The sequence below is a fragment of the Onychomys torridus genome, chromosome 18 (assembly GCF_903995425.1).
Source record: "Onychomys torridus chromosome 18, mOncTor1.1, whole genome shotgun sequence".
NCBI classification, from domain to species: Eukaryota; Metazoa; Chordata; class Mammalia; order Rodentia; family Cricetidae; genus Onychomys; species Onychomys torridus.
In genome coordinates, this window is record NC_050460.1 from 24,165,898 (window position 1) to 24,186,694 (window position 20,797).

Here is a 20,797-nt window from a genome sequence, read left to right on the forward strand (position 1 = left end):
GAATACCACAGAGACTTAGATTCTCTCAGATATCAAAACAAAGTAAATACAAGACATACTACACATAGGAACTCTGATTTAGGCACAGAAAAGGATATGCATCTCCTTATTTAGGATTACCTGGGTTATATTTCAGGACATTAGTCTCAGTGAATTGATAGAAAAAAAATTATATGACCTCATTTATGTGTGAAATTTAAAAATTAAATGTGTTCATAGTAAGAAGAATTTTGGATTCATGAGTTTAGGGGAGAACTGATGGTTATAATCAAAGAATACAAGGTTCATTTCTAAGATCATAGGCTCTGGGAAAATAATACACAGTGCATGGAAACTGCTGAATAATTCTGTTCTAACAAGATGTAGACATCTCAGTTTCTCTCACCATATACACAAGGAGGAAGAATCTGGTGATGGTATATTATGAAAATATATCTTGTATTCTAGGAGACTGGAACTTTTGCTATACCAAATGCCAAGATTAATAGTATCCCTTGATGTAACATGAGACATAATACTGCTACCCTATTCTTTACTCGAACTGTTTAACCTATCTTTGGAGAACAATGCAACTATCAGCCTTAGTTACCTTGGATCTACTTTTTCAACCTAGACAGATACATACCTGTAATCTTAAGCTATGTACTCTAACATGCACCTGCAGCAGATATATAAATTGAAAGCAACTTTATAAAACCCACCATAAAATTTGAAAGCAATTATTTATTGATCTTGATCAGTAAACAATGATGTTGTCTGGGTGAGTTGGACCCAGTGACTTAACCCCTTTTTAAAACTCTGTAAAGAATTTCTGCAAAGATGTTGCATTATTTCTCCATGTGATGCTTTGAAGTTTTTCAATAAAGACAGAACTAAGCCATTATTTTAGGGACAGAAACAAAGAAGCAGATCAGACACACAGGGGAACAGACACAGAGAGAAATGCAGGCACTGAAGACAGAGATTAAAAGACACGGGGAACATGGGGTAGAGATTTCAATTCTGGATTTACTCTTGGTTAAATTATTCCCAAAATAAGTTATTTTATTTCTTTCCTTAATGTGGCACTTATTCATTAACTAAGATTTAATCACTAAGGTGTATAATACAGGAAAAGAATGGCATGACTACCTGGACAATATACAAAGAATATGTCGATGCTTCATGAGGTCCTGAGAGTGGATTCAGAAGAGTAACAGCCATTGGCATCATCAAAAGAGACCATATGAGGAAGAGAAGTGCAGACGCATACAGAGGGAAAAGGAGACACACTAAACACAAAGAAACAAACAAAAACCACTTTGGACCTGCTCTTTCTTGAGCCACCTGGAAAGAATAATGATAAGTTAATTTATGTGATCTATATGTTGAGTTATCGATCTGGAGTCTTGTCAGAGAATCACAGAAAATAATCTTTAGGAATGCCTCCAACAGTATGACAGAGGTAGGACAATGTTCCTTGCTTGATTTATACCAGTTAAAGTATCTGCTGGACAGATACTCCAGCAAGTCCTTGTAAGGTCACTGTTTACCTCCTAGATGAAGGCACAGGGACAGGAGCAGGTAGGGAATCTGGCAAATATGACACACCTTTAATCCCAGAAAGTAATATGGCAGAGCAAAGAAAGGTAATTGAAGCGTGAGGAAACAGGAACTCACTCTCTTTAGGCTGAGGATTTCATAGAGGTAAGAACTAGTAGCTGGCTTTTCTTCTTCTCTGATACTCAGGCAAGTTTATTAGGGTACATAATATATCACCACATGTACTGCTTACTGATTGCAATGAATTAAGACCATCTAGGGATAATGATTTTCACATTCTAAATGTGCAGAGTGAAATAAAAAAATATATATCGACAAATAGATTTGAAAAGAAATGGTCAATGTCTGTTGCATACAATGGTTTTTAATAAATGAAAATTGTTACTTTTATTCAAAATTTACTGAGAACTATTATATTTTAAAACACCAATGATAAACCATATCACACAAGTGATAAGAAATATACAAAAGTGCTGTGGCTCTGATACCTAGATGCATTTATTGAACACAGTTTTACTTTCAAAGCCTGCAACTTCCTCAGCTTATTTTTCTATTATTTCCTGAGCTGTAATTTCTATAGTGTTCTTGTAGCTTGCATCACTGAAGTGTTGATTTAGTGCTTATTAAGCCATATTCCTCTTCATGTCAGCCACATCATTTCATTATCCTTGTGACCAGTTTCACCATGCCAGCCATGGATAGAGCTAATTTTTTTAGTTCGTATCACAAGTATAGCTTGTGATTATAAGTTATGCATGCACCTCAATTTTGATGTACAATTGTGAATTATAGGAATTCATGTGTAGAAATATTTCCTTGTAACACAATAAATCTGTATTTTCACAAACTACATTTTAAAAACAGAAAAGGAGCTGTGGGTAAAGCATTTAATAATTATAGTTGTGTTTTCATTTGTTCATTCAGTAATTCTTAACTCACAGGAAATTTAAATTTTGGAGAATTAAGTATTTTAAATACCAGAAATTCACATTTTCTTTGTATGAATTAAGTAAATCAAATATTTAAGAGTATCTTTACTTTTTGAATAAATCATATTAAATTTCAACATGCAAAATGTGATGGAAGTTTACATACGGTATTTGAACTGAGAATTTTGTTCATTATATATATATACATATATATATATATATATATATATATATATATAATTGAACATATCTGGGTCATTATTAAATTTACTTAAAAATAGCTTTTCTCTGTTGATTCAACTTTAATTTATGTAGAGACAGTTACTCATGACAGAAGGCATCTTCAATCTGGCTTCCTAAATGGCCCAAGCTGAGAATACATGATTCTGTAAGTATAGTACTTTGTAGATGGATTAAGTTCCCTATATATGATAATACAGAAGAGTTTTTATTATAGATATGTGTTGAATTAGTTATTTTTCTTGTTTCTGGACCAATATACCCAACACAAACAACTTGAGAAAGGAAGGGCTTGTTCTGGCTCATAGTTTGAAACTGTGGTCTATCATAGTGTGAAAGGTATAGTAACTAGAGCATATAGCATCTATCTATTCATTGCACTAGCTAAGTCACAAAAAAATAAATATTTTTTCTCAGTTCACTTTCTCCCTTTGTTTCAGTCTAATACAGCAGCCTTTGATAGGGCTCAACCCTCATTTAAGGTAGGTCTTCCCACCTCTATTGATCCAGTCTAGATATTCCCTCACAGACATGAATCGATTTTGACTTCATGATGATCCTAAATGTATCAAGGTGATAGACACAAATAATCATCCCATGCAAATAAAAACTGAATGAACCAACACAGAAGGTCATATTTGAAGTTTCTTAGCCTTATAATACCCTGTGAAATCCCCTTCCTGTCTCCTGTCTGTGGGAGTTGGAAGAAAAATGTCCCATGGGCTTCTGTGGTTGAAAACTTAATCTTCATTTGATGGAATTGTTTGGGAAGGATTAGGGGGTATGGTATTTCTGGAAGAGGTATGTCAGTGGAGGTGTTCTTTGAGGCTTTAAAAGACTCACCATTCTGTCTCCTGCTTGAGGGTCAACTTGTGAGTTTCCAGCAGTTTCTGCCACCATTCCTTTGCACAGCTATGACAGAGTTTAAACTTCTAAAACTATGAGGCCCAAGTAAATCCTTCCCTTCCTAAGTTGCCTTGGCCATAGTGATTTATCACAGAGACAGAAAGTATGTAAGATGCTGCATATGGCCACCAAACTTGTTTTGCGACTACCTTGCTGTCCTGAAAAGCAATCCATCCACCCTGGCTCTTTGCATTTTGTGACAGTTATATTTAACAACTTTAGCCCTTTTTCTTATCTTGGTTTCCCTTTGGTGGTCATTTGTTTAATCATAACTGGTAACTGCATGTCCTGAAGAACTTATTTAAAGGTGTCAGCTATCTTTTCACTATTCAAATATTTCTATCTCACCTTCATACAGAATGGAAATTATTTTTTTGCACCCAAAAGAAATTTCCAATATATGGATGTCCTGGATCCCCTATGTCAATCACATCCTGTCAGTCTTCTCTTTCCCTTCCAAAATAATAGTGTGTTACTACAAGTTCCTACTCCAGCTTTTCCGTTTTTGCCTGTAATGGAAAGAAAACACAAAACGTGATTATTTTTGCAATCCATGAAGTGAGTCTTTGTCCATAACAAGCTTAATATGTTGCAATATTAAATACTGGATTAAATATTATGTTTCAACAATAAAATCCAACTGATTTTATTTCCTTGGGCAAACTTATTTTTCTAAGTGTCTTTTGCATCTCTCTTCTCTTTATCCATTCATCCCTTCCCTCTTGCTATTTCTCTGTGTCTCTCCTGTTCTTCAAAAGATATATCAACTTCAGTATATATATATATATCACTGTATAATTACTTTTAGATGCTACCATGATTTTTTATATGGTAGAGATCAATAGTCTCTTAATATATCCTGATTTGATTCTTCTTTCATCACACACTGGATAAAATAAAAGCATCATTTACAAAGCTCATCTTGGTAGATATTTAAATGAAGTGAATAAGCAAGGATGGGTGAAATTCTGGCTTCTTGGGGATGGAATGGTGACTCTCATGTCACTAATCTGGAGAAGCTTCATTGTTAACTCTGGTGTAGCTAGTCTGAAGAGGCTAATGGCAGCTCGGATACAACTGGCTTAGAGAAAGCAATGGGTAGTTAGAAGAAATATATTTTCTTTAGGTAAAATGGGGAGTGCTGCAGTACTACTTGCAAATATGTTCAGTTAATTGCCTTATATTTGATGTGATTGGCTGTTGATTTGAAAATACAGTGTAGGAGACACATTTGGAAATGCAGAAGGGGCTATTACGAATTTATTATAGTAAACCTTGTAGAAAAGAGTGGCATGGGTCAGAATGGGGTCTTCTTATGCACATAGTTTTCAAACCATAGGATGTTTGGACAGACTGCACTGAGTAGGTGAATTTGCACTATCATGATTCTGTAACTATGATTCCAGCATCTGAAGGAAAGAGCTGAATAAATGCAGCTAAACCAAAGCTAAATTGCTTTGCTACTTTAATGTCCTTTTTCCATAAACAAGAACGTACCTGTTTTAAATCCACACTACTATACAAGTCTGGTAAATGGTAGGTCTCCTTATTGTTGAGGTAAAATCTGAAGTCTTTACCAGATGCCTGACTCCTGTCAATCTTCCCACCACTATCTCATACTATATTCACTCTGATTACTCAACATTGGCAATTCCTTGTTTGTCTTTGAAGTGTTTCTTTACAGTTACATGCATCAGCTTCAAGCCCATGTATTGTCTAGATTCAATGATACTACCTAGGCATTCATTTTTTAAATGAGTTTGGCTAAATATCATCTATTTAAAGATGATGATCCTGCCAAACAAAACAAATTCCTCTAAACTGCCTCATTTCCCTTTTTCCCTTCACTATTCTCTAATCTTATCTTAGTTTATGACATTTTTCATTCCCATTGTATTGTTTATATTTACTGTTTCTGTATCAGCTTTAAAAACTGCATGTTAAAAGAAAGAATTTTATTTCGAGTTTCAAACTTTTGCAGTATATGGTTAAAGTACACTATTTTATTTTATCGCTTGCAAACACTTTTATAAGACTATTTTTAAGTCTAAATATGTATAAACTATATGCTAAGTGTTAAGGTACAGATAGTGATCTAGTTGCCTAATTACTCCGGAATATTCAATTGAGAAACAAGTTAAGTTCGTAAATCTAGACATCTGTTTATGCCCAATGGTATCACAATAAGGAAGCATGTATGACACTACCTTAGTTAGGATTTCTATTGCTGTGATGAGACCTCATGACCAATAAGCAAGTTGGGGAGGAAAGGGCTTATTGCACTTGCATCTCAGCATTGTTCATCTGCTGAAGGAAATCAGGACAGGAACTCAAACAGGGAAGGATCTTGGATGCAGGAGCTGATGCACAGTCCTGGGAGCAGTGCTGCTTGCTGGCTTGTGTCCCATGGCTTGCTTAGCCCACCTCTTTATGGAACCCAGGACCAACAGCCCAGGAATGGCACCATAGACCATGGGCTGCCCTCCCCACATTGATCACTAAATGAGAAAATGCCTTACAGCTGGATCTCATCAAGTCATTTCCTCAACTTAGGCTCCTCCCTTTGATGACTCTTGCTTGTTTCAAGTTGATGTACAAAACCAGAGAGTTCAGATACCATAGCACTTCCTTGTAAGAAAAAGTCTTCAGTTAATTCACAGGCTTTTTGCAAAGGCATAGAATAGATCCATGACAGAGCTGAAACTGATACCAGTGATTCTGCATTTGGAGAATGGTTCATAAGATGAACCCAGAACAGACAGAAGTGAAATGGAACAAAGTACAACATGCATAATAGAATGGTTTCAGACTTTTTGGGATCCACAGACAGAATGAAGTTCTGAAGTGATGTACTGAAGCCCTTATCTCGGTAGGAGGGAGAATTCAACAGCAGGGGGAGGAAAGAGGCTTGTCCACAGGCCCAAGAGAGTACTGGGAATCGAGTGTCACCTTTGTTGACAGCTTTTCCTCTTGTACATTAAGTATAATAATTGGTCTCCTTGATTATACTGGCTGCTGTTGACGTTGAGCAGCTAAAATGAATTTGGTTATAGCTTCTCTGACAGTCAACCAAAAAAATGCATATAAATTTTTTTGCCTTTGAAGTGCCATTGGATTTCTATAAGGGACTCAAGAAAATAGTAACTACCTTACTACTTTCAGAATGAGGAAATTAATGAAGGGATGACTACAACAAAGTTTAACCTTTAAGACAGCATACAAAAGATGTACAATATATTAATAATGGCATCTGTAGAAAGAGTGAAAAAATAATTAAAACAACTATAATATCTCATATAGCCAGAGAGAACACTGGTTCTGCACATTAAAAAATAGGTTAGACCTGAGAAGGAGAGCTGGAGGAGTTGGTAGCCATTTATCATGTAACCCTAAACACTGGATTCCTGAATAATATAGACTGATGATAAAGAAATTTAGAGTGTATAAACATTAAAGGCAAAAAAGATAGCCTACTAACAAAGAGAAGTTAATTAGAAGCCATCACACTGTTAAATTGTACAAGTTAAGACACCTCCATTCTATTTGTATTTTTCTGTGGACAACAGAGAGAAGGCACAATTTCCCTAAGAACTTGTGTCTTATTACTATAGTTGGATAATGAGACAAATAAAAAATGTAATTATATATACATATATATATATATATATATATATACATATATATATGTATATATATATACACACATATATGTATATATATATATATATATATATTCTAAAGAAAATAAAAATCTATTCTCACAAAATGTGTCAAATGGATACAAACAGAAATCTCAAAGGGATGAAGGAAGGAAAGTAAAATATAAAAAAATTAGGATTTGCAGTGGGCTTGCACAAGGGAACACACACACACACACACACACACACACACACAGACACACATACACACTCACGGAGACCACATGCTGTACAATGATAGAATACTGCCCTACAAAACAAAATGCAGTTGGGAAAAAGAAACTAAAAAATAGACAGGACACTCAGTGGAAACGTCAAACATTTACAACCTAAAACAAAGAGAAATGTTATTTTATTTTTGCTACTTATTTTATAATCTAAGGGATGTACAATTTTGAGGAATAAACCTAGGAATAGATATAGAAAGATAATTAATCCAAATTTGTGAGATGAATTACACTTATTTGCAAAAGGATAGTGCAGATATACTTTAATTATGCATCAGGTAAGGGCGGTTTACTATTAATGATGTGAATGGCTGTTAGGCACATATCTGATATAATGAGAAAATGGAATGAATAACAACTATGTCAGAGTAAGGTACACAACACACAGAACATAGAAGGAAAACACAATGAGAGTATTACAATAGTCAAATACCACTCGGCACTTTACAGATTATAATCTTGTGTAATTTGTGGTGTTTCCCCCCATTTTATTTTTTTCCCTTTCTTCGTATTGCGTATTTGTTCCTCGTGAGCTCTCAGATGTTTTTTCCTACTCTTGAGACTGAATTATTCTGTCTAATAGCCTTTGACTTAGATGTAAAAATTTTTAATCTATTTTTATTATGAGAAGTTTTCATCCTCCTTCAATTTTAATTATTTTTCTGGGTATAATAGTCTGGTTGACATTTGTTTCAGGAAGTGTAGTATATTTTTCCAGGGCCCTCTGTCTTTAAAAGTTTCTGTCAAGTAATCTTATGTTACATTACTCTGCCTGCCTTTGTAACTTGACCTTTCCATCTTGCAGCTTTAAATATACTTTATTCTCTGTATATGAAGTTTTGACTATAATATATCATGGACAATGCATTTTCTTGTCTTGTTTATTTGGTGTTTGCTGGGCTTTCTGTACCTGGATGGACATCTCTTTGTCTGGGGTTGTAAAAATCTTTTCCTATGATTTCACTGGAGATATATTTGTGGCTTCCCTATCCTGTCAATTGCCTTCTCTCCCCCCTAATTTGTAAACTAGATTTTCATGGTGTCCCAAAGCTCTCATAGGTCCTATCATATATATTTTCACATCTTCTCCTTGACTCACACTATGTCCTCTGCTTTATCACTTTGTCTTCATCTATGACTTTGGTTTTTAAATGATCCCTTCTGTCGGTGAGGCTGTTTTGTCGATGTTTTTTGCTGTTGTTGTTGTTTTGCTTTGTTATGTTTTTCTTCCAGCATTGTTTCAGTTTAAATTTTCTTAAAAATTTAAATATTTCATAATTTTAATTGATTTTATTTTGTATTAATATCTTTGTGCCCTTTCAATTTTTTTTCTACCTGTAGTTCAAATAATTTTTGAATTTTTTTTTCTGCAACTTCTTCCAGATAATTTTCTCACAGTGGCCATTACCATGAAATTAATGCCATCTGGGTATTATCATATCATTGTCACCCTATTTGGAATTTTTGGTCTTGTTATAATTTCTGCATTGGGATTTGAGCATCTGAAATTTGTTTCGTTCTTGTGATTGTTGTTCAAAATTTACTTTCTTCTTTTGGTAGAGGTGTTTATGTGTTCAGGAAGAGGGTAGATCAAAGCTAGTTTGAGACATGCATTTTCACTCTTCGGCATTTGAATCTACAGTCTCTATGCCAATATTTCCTCATGTGAGATGCAATCTGGCTGGCACCTTCATTAGCTTGAGCAAAGAGATTGGAGCAAACTCTACTTTGTGGACTGGGCCTGGGTTTCAGGGACTATAAGGCAGTTAGAGGGTTTCCTGCCACGTAGATGGAAAGGAACTGAGGACCCTTTAAGGTATGAAGTAACCATGCTGCAGTATTATCTGTAGAATTCCTTGTGGGAAGAACCCTGAGTACCTGGGAGTCTCAAAGGAAGGTCAGATTCCTGTTAACAACCCATGGAGCAATCTGGATAGGGTAAGCTGTGCTGGGGAGTATAGATTGATTGGTTGTGTCTTCTAGCCACAAGGGTGAACTAGAGAGTCCCTGTTCTAGAGGGATCTGTGATCTGGCAAATTCCCAAGAAGTTCAGGGTCTTTGCTATGGGGAAACCTAACAAAGGAGAGCCCATTGTGTGCATGCAAGACTTCCTATTTAAAATGAAGACAAACAGTACGTTTCAGCTAGGGATTACATTAAATCAGTCTTATTATTCTCACCATTTTTCCATAGTTATAAAAGTGATTAAAATCTATGATGCAAAGGACTTGAAATAATTAAAGGGGGAAACAAGAAAAACATGTAAGAAGCTGGGTGGCTGTAATAAAACAGCTATGGAATTAACCTATGGACACACAGATAAAACAAAGCATCGATTCACTTCTCTGAGAGAAAATTCTAAAGAGGCACACAAACAACAGAGTGTAAGCTATGTTACCCAACCTTCTGATGTTCAAGTTAAAAGGGATTGATCCCTAGGCTTTTGATCATTTCTTTTTGGAAATTGCCTCATCATAGGAAGACTGAAATTATATGTATGTATATATGTTAAATTCACTGAATTAACTATCAGTTGGTGACAATGTAAATCTTTGAAGAGTGATTTTTTATCTTAACAACTCTAGTGTTTATAAGAGTACTTTTTTTTATATTGTGCTCCAATTATTTTATACCAGCTTACTAAAAGTGATTATAGGTGAGATATTCATCTTGTGATTGACAGTTGTCACCAAGGAAGCCAAAAAAAGCAGAATGGGAACAGATTCTCACATGCATGACATGGCTGTTTCCCTCTGTTTCTGCTCTATCTCTCCAACCCTTCTCTCTCTCTCTCTCTCCCTCCCTCCCTCTCTCTCTCTCCTGAATGTGTACACGAGTTCATAAATATATACATTTAAATGGACACTTCTGGAGGCCAGAGTTTGAAGTGATGATTTCTTTTTCTTATTACTTCTTTGCCTGAATTTTTGCTTATTTCTTTGTGGTGATATATTGTGTATCAAATAAAGCTTGACTGAGTTTCAGAGGACAGAGCCAGGAACTAGATTAGACATAGAGGCCAGGCAGTGGTGGCACACACCTTTAATCCTAGCTAGCACTTGAGAGGCAGAGATCCATCTGGATGTCTGTGAGTTCAAAGCCACCCTGAATTACATGAGATTGATTCAGCCTAGGAGAGAAACAGAGCCAGGCAGTGGTGGCACACAACTTTAATCCCAGTACTTGGGAGTCACACATCTTTAATCCCATTACACTAGGAAGGAAGTGGTATGACTGGGTGGAAAAAGGTATATAAGGTGTGAGGAGGCAGGAACTAAAGCCTTTTCATCTAGGGGTCCTTTTGGCTAAGGATTTAAAGGCATTCAGTCAGAGGATTTGCAGAGTTGGCAAGTTGAGAAGTGGTTGTAGCTTGTTCCTTTGTCTCTCTGATTTTTTTTATAATTTACCCCAATATCTGTTTCTGGGCTTTTATTACAGGATCATTTAGGATTCATTTTCTGATTTATTTGTTTTTACATCCTGACCAATTTTTCCCCTCTCTCCTCTTCTCCTCCCTGTTCCAACCAACCCCTGTCCCCTCCTTCTCCTGTTTCCTTTAAGGTGGACTTCCACTGTATATCAACCAGCCTTTGTATATCAATTTTCAGTGTAACTAGGTACCTGCACTCCTCCTAAGGCTGAACAAGGTAGCTCAGTAGGAGGAAAGGGTTCCCCAAACAGCTAAGCACCCCTTAAAAACCCCTGCTCTCACTGTCAGGAGTCTCACAAGAAGACAAAGTTACACAACTGTAACATGTAAGCAGAGTACCTGAGTCAGTCTCATGTAGGCTGCCTTGTTGGTTCAGTCTCTGTAAATCCCTATGAGCTCAGCCTAGTTTAATTAATTTTGCACTTTTCTTGTTGTCTCCTTGACCCCACTGCCTCCTATCATCCTTCTTCCCAATCTTCTACAGGATTACCCAAAGTCCACCTAATATTTGACTGTGGGTTTCTTTATCTGTTCCCATTAGCTGCTTGGTGAAGCCTCTGTGAAGTCCTTTGGGCTAGACGCCAATCTATGAGTATAGCAGAATATCATTAAGCATCATCTCACTGATTTTTTTTTTGGCCAGTCATGTTTGGTTTTAACCTATGTCTCTGAGCTATTCTTTCTCTGGGTCCTGGCCCTTATGTGTGAGCTCCCTCTCATGGTTGGAGTCTCAAACTGGGCCGGCCATTGATTAGCCTCTTTCACAATTTCTGCTCTACCTTTAGTTGTGCACATCTTACAGGCAGGACAGATTTTATGTCAAAGCTTTTGTGTCTGGATTGGTGTCCTAATTCCTCTTCTGGAATTCTTGCCTGGTTATAGGAGATGGCTGACTCAGACTCAATGTCGCCATAACTGGGAGTCTTAGCTTGTGTCACCTCATAGAATTCAGGGAGCTTCCATTGCACTAGGTTTCTAGCTATTCCAAGAGATTGTACCCAGATTATAGTAGTTCCCTCTACGTCTATCCACCTCCTATCTGATCCTTCTTGTTCCCATCACCACCCCTTCATCCAGACTCCTCCCCTGTCCATTTTGCTTCCCCTTCACAGAGAGATTCATGAGTCCTTTCTTGAGCCCTGTTACTTAGCATCTCTGTGTCTGTGGACTATAGTATGGTTATCCTTTACTGTATGGTTTAGAATGATCAGTCAGAATGATTTTTTTCTAATTCCATCCATTTGCCAGCAATTTCACGATATCATTGTTTTTAACATCTAAGTAATACTCTGTTGTGTAAACATACATTTTTTTTATTCATTCTTCAGCTGAAGGACATCTAGGTTGATTCCAATTTATTGCCATTATGAATAAAACTGCTATGAACATAGTTGAGCAAGTGTCCTTGTGATAGGATAGGGTATATAGCTAGCTGGGTCTGGAGGTAGAAAAATTACCAATTTTTTGATAAACTGTCAAATTGATTTCCAATGCATTCAACCACTAGTGGAGGGTGTTACCCTCTCTAGCAGGAGCTGTCACCTGTATTTTTATCTTAGCCATTCTGACATTCATGACATGGAGTCTCAGAGTCATTTTCATTTGCATTTCCTGGATAGCTAAGGATGGTGTACATTTATTTAAAGGTATCTTAGTCATGTGGGATTCTCCTGTTGAGAATTCTCTGCTTAGATCTGATGAATGTCTTTTCCCATTCTGTAGGCTGCTGTTTTGTTTTATTGACCATGTCCTTGGCCTTATAGAAACTTTTCAGTTTCATGAGGTCCCATTTATTGTCATTCGTTGTTCCTGTGTGATTGATGTTCTCTACAGAAATTTTTCTCCAATGCCAATGCAGTCAAGGCTATTTCCCACATTCTCTTCTATCAGGTTCCGTCTATCTGGTTGTAGATATAATTCTGAACAGTCTTAAGAAACACAGAGCCAAATGCAAAATTAAAAGCCCAGAGATCAGGAGCAGCCAAGAACTAAGACCACCTTCTTACATGTTGCTGTCACTGTTGTCCTTCCCCTGAGAAGTGTGTCTGTCTTTTTGTTGACTTTCTTCTGTTCTGCCTTCTCATTGCTTGTAAACCCAACCACATGGCCTCCTCATCACTGCCTATCTATACAGACCTCCAGGTCTCTGTGGTTTGTATTGAGATTAAAGGTGTGTGTCTCCATGCTGGCTGTGTTCTTGAACACGCAGAGATTTTGCCTGCCATGTGATTGGGATTAAGGGCATGTGCTACCACTGCCAGACTTCTGCTAAATGGCTTGTTATTAGCTCTGACTCCCAGGCAACTTTATTTATTAAGATACAAATAAAATCACATTTCAGCACAAATAAAATATCACCATATCTGGTTTTATGTTATGGTCTTTGATCTACTTGAATTTGAGTTTTGACAGAGTGCTAGATATGGATCTATATTTGCATTCTTCAACATGTCAACATCACAGATGGGCAACAAGATATTTCATGACAAAACCAAATTAGAACTAAAACTATCCACAATCCAGCACTATAGAAGGTACTTGATGGAAAACTCCTACCCAAGGAAGTTAACCACACCAACAAAAATGTATGCAATACATTATCTCACAACAGCAGAAAAGTCCATAGAGAAATACACACACACACACACACACACACACACACACACACACACACACACACCCAACATTACCACTGCCACAAAAATAATAGGAATTAGCAATAAAGATCATTAATATCTCTTAATATCAATGGAATTAATTCACCAATAAACAGACACATGCTAGCAGAATGGCTGCAAAGTGTAGGATCCAACCTTCTGCTGCATACAAGAAACATATCTCCACATCAAAGATAGACACTACATCAGAGTAAAGCGTTGAAAAATGATTTTCCAATCAAATGGACCTAAGAATCAAGATGATGCAGCTATCCTAATATCTAACAAAATAGACTTCAAATCAAAATTAATCAAGTCATATGAAGATGGATGTTTCCTATTCATTAAAGGAAAAATCCACCAAGATTATTTCTTGATTTTGAACATCTGTGCACCAAATGTGAAAACACTCACATTTGTAAAAGAAACATTACTAAATCTTAAATCACACATCAAACTCCGATGCACTAATAGTAAAAGACTTCAGAATATTTCACTCTAACATAAAAGAATATACCTACTTTTAAGCACTGCACAGAACATCCTCTAAAATTTACAATATATTGTGTCACAAAGGAAGCCTCAATAGGTGCAAGAAAACTGAAATAACCCTGGTGTATTTTAATAGAACAGAATGTAATACAAGTGAATTTCAACAACAAGAGAAACAGCAGAACTCATAGAAACTGAACAAGTGTTTACTGAGTTACCACTGGGTCAAAGAAAAAAATAAAGAAGTTAAAGACTTCTAAGAATTCAATGAAAACAAATGCACAACAAACCCAAATTTATGGGGCACAGTGAAAGCAGTGCTAATAGAAGAGTTCATAGCACTAACTGCTATAAAAATATTAGATCTCATATTAGTGACTTAACAGTACACCTAAAATCTCTAGAACAATAACAACAACAAAAAGCAAACACACTCCCCCCCCCCCAAGAGGAGTAGACTGCAGGGAATAACTAAACTGAGGCTGGAAATCAATACAATAAAAACAAATAAACAAACAAACAAAAAGAATATAAATATTCAGTACAACAAAGAATTGGTTCTTTGAGAAAATCAACAAGATAGAAAAACTTTTATCCAAACTAACTAAAAGGCAGATAAAGAATATGCTAATTAACAAAATTAGAAATTAAAAGGGGGGCATCACTTAGACAGCCCAGCAAATATCATGATAGCTTCTAATAATTCAGTTAAGAACTAAGCATTAGTTCTTGCCTCTTGAAACTGAACTAGTAGTTTCCGAGGAAGGCACAAAGCACAATCAATTTTAAGTGCCCCTAACAACAGGGAAGAGAGAGAGCATACGCCAGGCCTGAGTCAGCCCACACAGTCAGCTCTTACTAGGCCAGCCAACCTCCAAAGTCAATAGCTCAAGTTAATAACCAAATAAAACCAAAGTGGGTTACTTTGTTTAAGAAATGCTGAGAGTGGAGAAGTAGTCCTTGCAGGGAAAAGAATAGCTATTAGTAATATGATACCAAATGATCAGTCTTGAAAATATATAAATATTCCTACATATTATTTTTTTTAATGTTTTGGACAATGTATCTTAATGAACTAAAAGTTGCTCAATTCTGCGAGACTTTCAGGACATAAAGCTCCAAGGATCAGCCTAAGCTGCAGCTCTCTCCATCTATCCTATGGTTACAGGCATTCACAACTGTGCCTGATTTTCGATTGGCATCCTTGAGATCCATACGCTGCCCTCATGTTTCTGCATCCTGTGCTTTTTAGTCAACAATCTATCACCAAGCGTCAGCGTGTGTTATTTTTTCCCAAAATGTATAGTTTGCAGATAATAGATAAACTGCAGAAAACTCCAGTAGACAGGTGACAAAAAATTATAAAAACGATAAAAAAATTAAACTGTCACAATTAACCCAACTATACTATGCCACTGTGGTCTACTGCAACTCTACTCTGCCACTCGAGATGCGTGTTGTGGTTGCTCCTGCTCTCAGACTATCAGATTGCGACATTATTAAATACTAAAAATATCATTGTTCATGTTCCTTCCTATTTCAGAAATCGTTCATTTATTTAACAGAAACTATAATGTAATGTTATCTCTTTGAGCCAAAGATAATTTTCTTCTTAAATTCCCCAAAGATAGAATGGTTGTGCACTACAAATGCAGTTCCCTCTAATTCTTCCCCTGTAAATAAATATATTTACCTAGGCTATAATCATAGCATACCAGGAAAAATTAATGATGATGAAAGTACCATGTAATCATACATGCCACATATAATTTAAACAGACCTTTATTATTTTGGGGGATGGATAATAGGTCTCATGGAAACACTTAAATTGCATCTTTTCTGATTTATGGTACAACTTATAGTTGTATGCCAAGATTTATTGGAAAAAAATTGTGAGAAAGTAATTGACCAAGTAAAGTGCTCAGCATTGACTGTATGAATGAAGGATGGAGTTTCAATATAATTGGAAGAGTCGGGCAAGTAATTTAATGCACAGCAAAGAAATTTCACACATTAAAATACAATGTTTAACAAGTCTACAGTTTAAATGCTTTTATTAATCTAATCCAGAGAAATATGATCTCATATATGGAATATATTTAAATGTGATACATTAAAGATTAGTATTGGAAATTTTTAACTTATATGGTAAGCTCACATTAGTAATTGTTCTTGGCAAAGTTTTTGTGATAACATTATCATACAGTCATTTGAATCCTGATCATATATCTCTGTATATGAGATACAAATGCTTTAAACTCCAAACCCAAATGAGTGACAACATTTTTCTACTGATTCTTTGTAAACTTCTATAAAATGCTTACATCCATTGGGCAGCTTTTGAAATCTTTACAAATAAAGTATGTATAATGTATGCTCTTTAAGGCATGTCTTAGAGCCAAGAAAATCTATGTGTTCTCATGTAGAAATTATTAGGGATGTACTTGGAGAGATGTGTTCAATAGCTTTCAATAAAAATTTGGAACCCAATAAAGCTGTGAATAAGCAAAGTCATCATCTCACTCTGGTAGAGTTATGAAATTGGTGAAATTGAATTAAAAAAGTGATCAAAATCAGTGCAACAAAGCTGTATATACTTATTTATACATAAATAAAAGGTGAATTTAGACCTTCTTCAAGGAATACGTATATAGGTAGTGCTTATGGCTTAAAATTTAGCACACAAAGTCATATATATATATATATATATATATATATATATATATATATATATAATCTTTTACTGCATAACTATGTAGCAAAAGGTTAAATGTGAAAATTGTAGGTACTAGTTTGGATAGAAGAGCTGACTATTTTAGGAAAAATGAAGAGTGGTGATCTGGAGAGGACTTAATATAACAGTAACGTTTCTTTTTAAAAAATGTTCATATTACTACTACTCTATTTTCTTACTCCATGGTAAAAGACCAACGTGGAACAGTATATACAAAGCTATAATATATTTACACACACGTTATATGTATCTTTAATAATGTTGTTAGATGAGAGTAAAGATCATTACATTATTAACTTATTATGTTGGAGGATGATTATATCTTTTATATCTTTTAGACAATTACTTAATTTTTATCTCTTAAATCCCAAGTTTTGTAAAATAAGAAATTATTTGTGGAGCTTTAGAATATTTTCAAATTCATATATAACAGTCAAGGGAGAAAAAACTAAATTATACTTCATTTACATACTCTATTGTCTTCATGAACTATATATGTCTTTAAAATACAGAATATACTGCAGTTTTCTTTGAAATTAATTTTTCATTAAGATAGAATTTAATTTGATATCTCTTTTATTAGAAATTATTTCATATTTCTGTCTGTTAAATCTTTGGCATATGATGCTTGCTTTGCTTTGAGTATTTAGAATTGTTTAATCTTTGTAAATTATGTCATTAATTCTGGAATATTTCACAGGCTCTTCACTTCATTATAATGATTCAACAATAGCATAAATGATTAGCTGTAGCTAGTTACTGTTACCTTAGGTTGATCTGAGCTTCCCTAAATTCACCCAATGCATGATGCTTCCTAGTTGGTGTTGACAAATAACAGGGCATACTTTATCTAATTAGAAGTCTAAGAATTCTCTCTCCCTTTTTTTCCATCAACTCTATGAACTTCAGAAAGGCACTTCTTTCTTAGCTCAAATGTTCATAATTCATTTAGGTTGCCAGTTTGCCTATCATATTTCCTTAACATAAAGATCAAATGAATTCTATACCAATCTATATAATAATCAAATAACTAGAAAGCTAACCTACTACTAATACTGCTCTACATATTCAAGTAAGCAGAGCAAATATAATGTTATTAGACCTAATAAGATATTTGCAGAAATCAGTGATTAATAATGCAAAAATCAGCAAAATCAAGACTTCATTATCAAATTTTCAGCTGCTAATATTCATTTCCTTAATTTTATGAAAGAAAAGAACAAAGACTTAACAATATAAGGAAATGTAACAAGTGATTTCCCAGAAATATAATTGCAAATCTCATAATACTTAAAAAATACTTACCCTAGGGGAATCCCCATCCACCTGTGCCCCACTTGCCAGCCAGCAGGATAAACTCCTGCAGGAAGGACCCATGTTCACACCAAAACCCCCCATTGGACCCTGCAATCTACAAATTCCATGCCCTGCTCCAATACCCATCTGCCTGTGACCCCAGTAAATTCCTGAGACACAGAAACCTAACCACCATCTCTCGTTGGACCAAGAGTAACTTACTGAGACAGCGAATCTACCAGCCCTCATTGGACCAAGAGTGGTTTTCTGAGACACAGAATCTCCCAGGTGTCATTGGACCAAGAGGTGAGTGACTCTTCTTCTACCCAGAGACTTCTGATCCTAAAACCTAGGCCCTGGGACTCAGCCAGTTCCTGGAAACCCCCACCCAATTCAGCCCCAGTGGCCAACCAGTAGGAAAAACTCCTTCAGGAAGCCATTCCCCCACATGAAAAACCCACACTGGACCCTGCAGTCTACAAGTTCCATGTCCTGCCCCAATACCCATCTGTTTGTGATCCAAGTAACTTCCTGAGACACAGAAACCTAACCACCAGTTCTCATTGGACCAAGAGTAAATTACTGAGACAGGGAATCTGCCAGCCCTCATTGGACCAAGAGAGACTTCCTGAGACATAGAATCTATCAGCTCTGACTGGATCAACAGCCCTGGTAAGACCAAGAGTAACTCCATGAGTCACAGAATCAGCTAGCTTGGATAGGGCCTAGAGTAACTTCCTGAGATACAGAATCTGCCACTTCTAGTTAGACCAAGATCTAAGACTGGAACCAGAGGGACACCCTGAGACACAGCCACAATAAGCACAGAGAGGACCAATAGCAACTCACTAAGACACAGGCACCTTTTACACCTATTAGAGGAGGAGATGGGCAGACATCAATGCAGAAATATATACAACAACATAAAAAGCAATATGTTATCACCAGAACCTAGCCCTCCTCCAATAGCAAGACCTGAACATCATAATGTAGAAGGAACACAAGAAACTGACCTTAAAATTAGCTTCATGAAGATACTAGAGGCCTTTCAAGAATAAGTGAAAAATTACCTCAAAGAAATTGAGGAAAGGACAAATAAAGAATTGGAAGAAATCAATAAATAAATTGAGGAAAAGACAAACAAAAAATTGGAAGAAATGAATAAATCCCTTAAAGAAAACCATGAAAAAGCAATTAAACATCTGAGGGAAACAGTTCAAGACATGAAAATGGAAATTGAAACAATGAAGAAGATACAAACAGAGGGCTGTATATGGAAAACAACAACAAAAACAGGGTAGCTAAAAGAATTGTGTACAATAAAGCAAACTCTGGAGGCATCATGATCCTTCACTTCAAGCTATACTATACTCTAGTGCTACAGTAATTAAAACAGCTTGGTACTTGCATAGAAACTGGCATATGTATCAATGGAATCGAATTGAAGACCCAGACATTAATCTGCACATGTATGAACACCTAAATTTTGACAAAGAAGCCAAAACTGTACGATAGAAAAAAGAAAGCATCTTCAATAAATGGTGCTGGCATAACTGGATGTCAATGTGTAGAAGGCTGCAAATAGATCCATATCTGTCAACATGCACAAAACTTAAGTACAAGTGGATCAAAGACCTCAACATAAATCCAGTTACTCTGAACCTGATAGAAGAGAAAGTAGGAAGTAGTCTTGAATGCATTGGCATAGGAGATCACTTCCTAAATATAACACCAGTAGCACAGACAATGAGAGAAACAATCAATCAATATGAACTCTTGAAACTGAGAAGCTTTTGTAGGGCAAAAAACACAGTCAATAAGACAACATGATAGCCTACAGAATGGGAAAAAGAACTTCACCAACTCCATATCTGACAGAGGGCCTATCTCCAGAATATATAAAGAACTCAAGAAATAGACATCAAAATACCTAACAGTCTAATTAAAAAATGGGCTATAGTGCTAAACAGAGAATTCTCAACAGAAGAATCTCAAAGACATCTAAGGAATTGCTCAAAATTAGTCATCAGGAAAATGCAAATCAAAATGACTCTGTTGTACCATCATACACCTGTCAGAAAGGCTAATATCAAAAACACTGAAGACAGGGGGTCCTACACTGTTGGTGGGAATGCAAACACATATGACCACTTTGGAAATCAGTAGAATGGTTTCTCAGAAAATTGGGAATCAGTCTTCCTCAAGACCCAGCTACACCACTCTTGGGCACATACCCAAGGAATGCTCAATCATACTGCAAGGACAAATGTTTAACTATGTTCATAGCAGAAATTTTTGTAATAGGCTGAACTGGAAAAAACATAGATTCTCCTCAACTGAAGAATGGATAAATAAAATGTGGTACATATACACAATGGAGTACTACTCAGCAGAGAAAAACAATGAGATAATGAGGTTTGCAGGCAAATGAATGGACAATATCATCCTGAGTGAGGTAACCCAGACTCAGACAGGCAAACATGGTATGTACTCATTCATAAGTGGATACTGGATGTAAAGAAAAAGATAACCAGACTGCAAACCACAGCTCCAGGGAGGCTAGCTAGGAAGGACACATGGAAGACCCAGCAATGGAGAAATGGATGAGATATACGTGAGCTAACTGGAGGTGGAGGTGGGTAATGG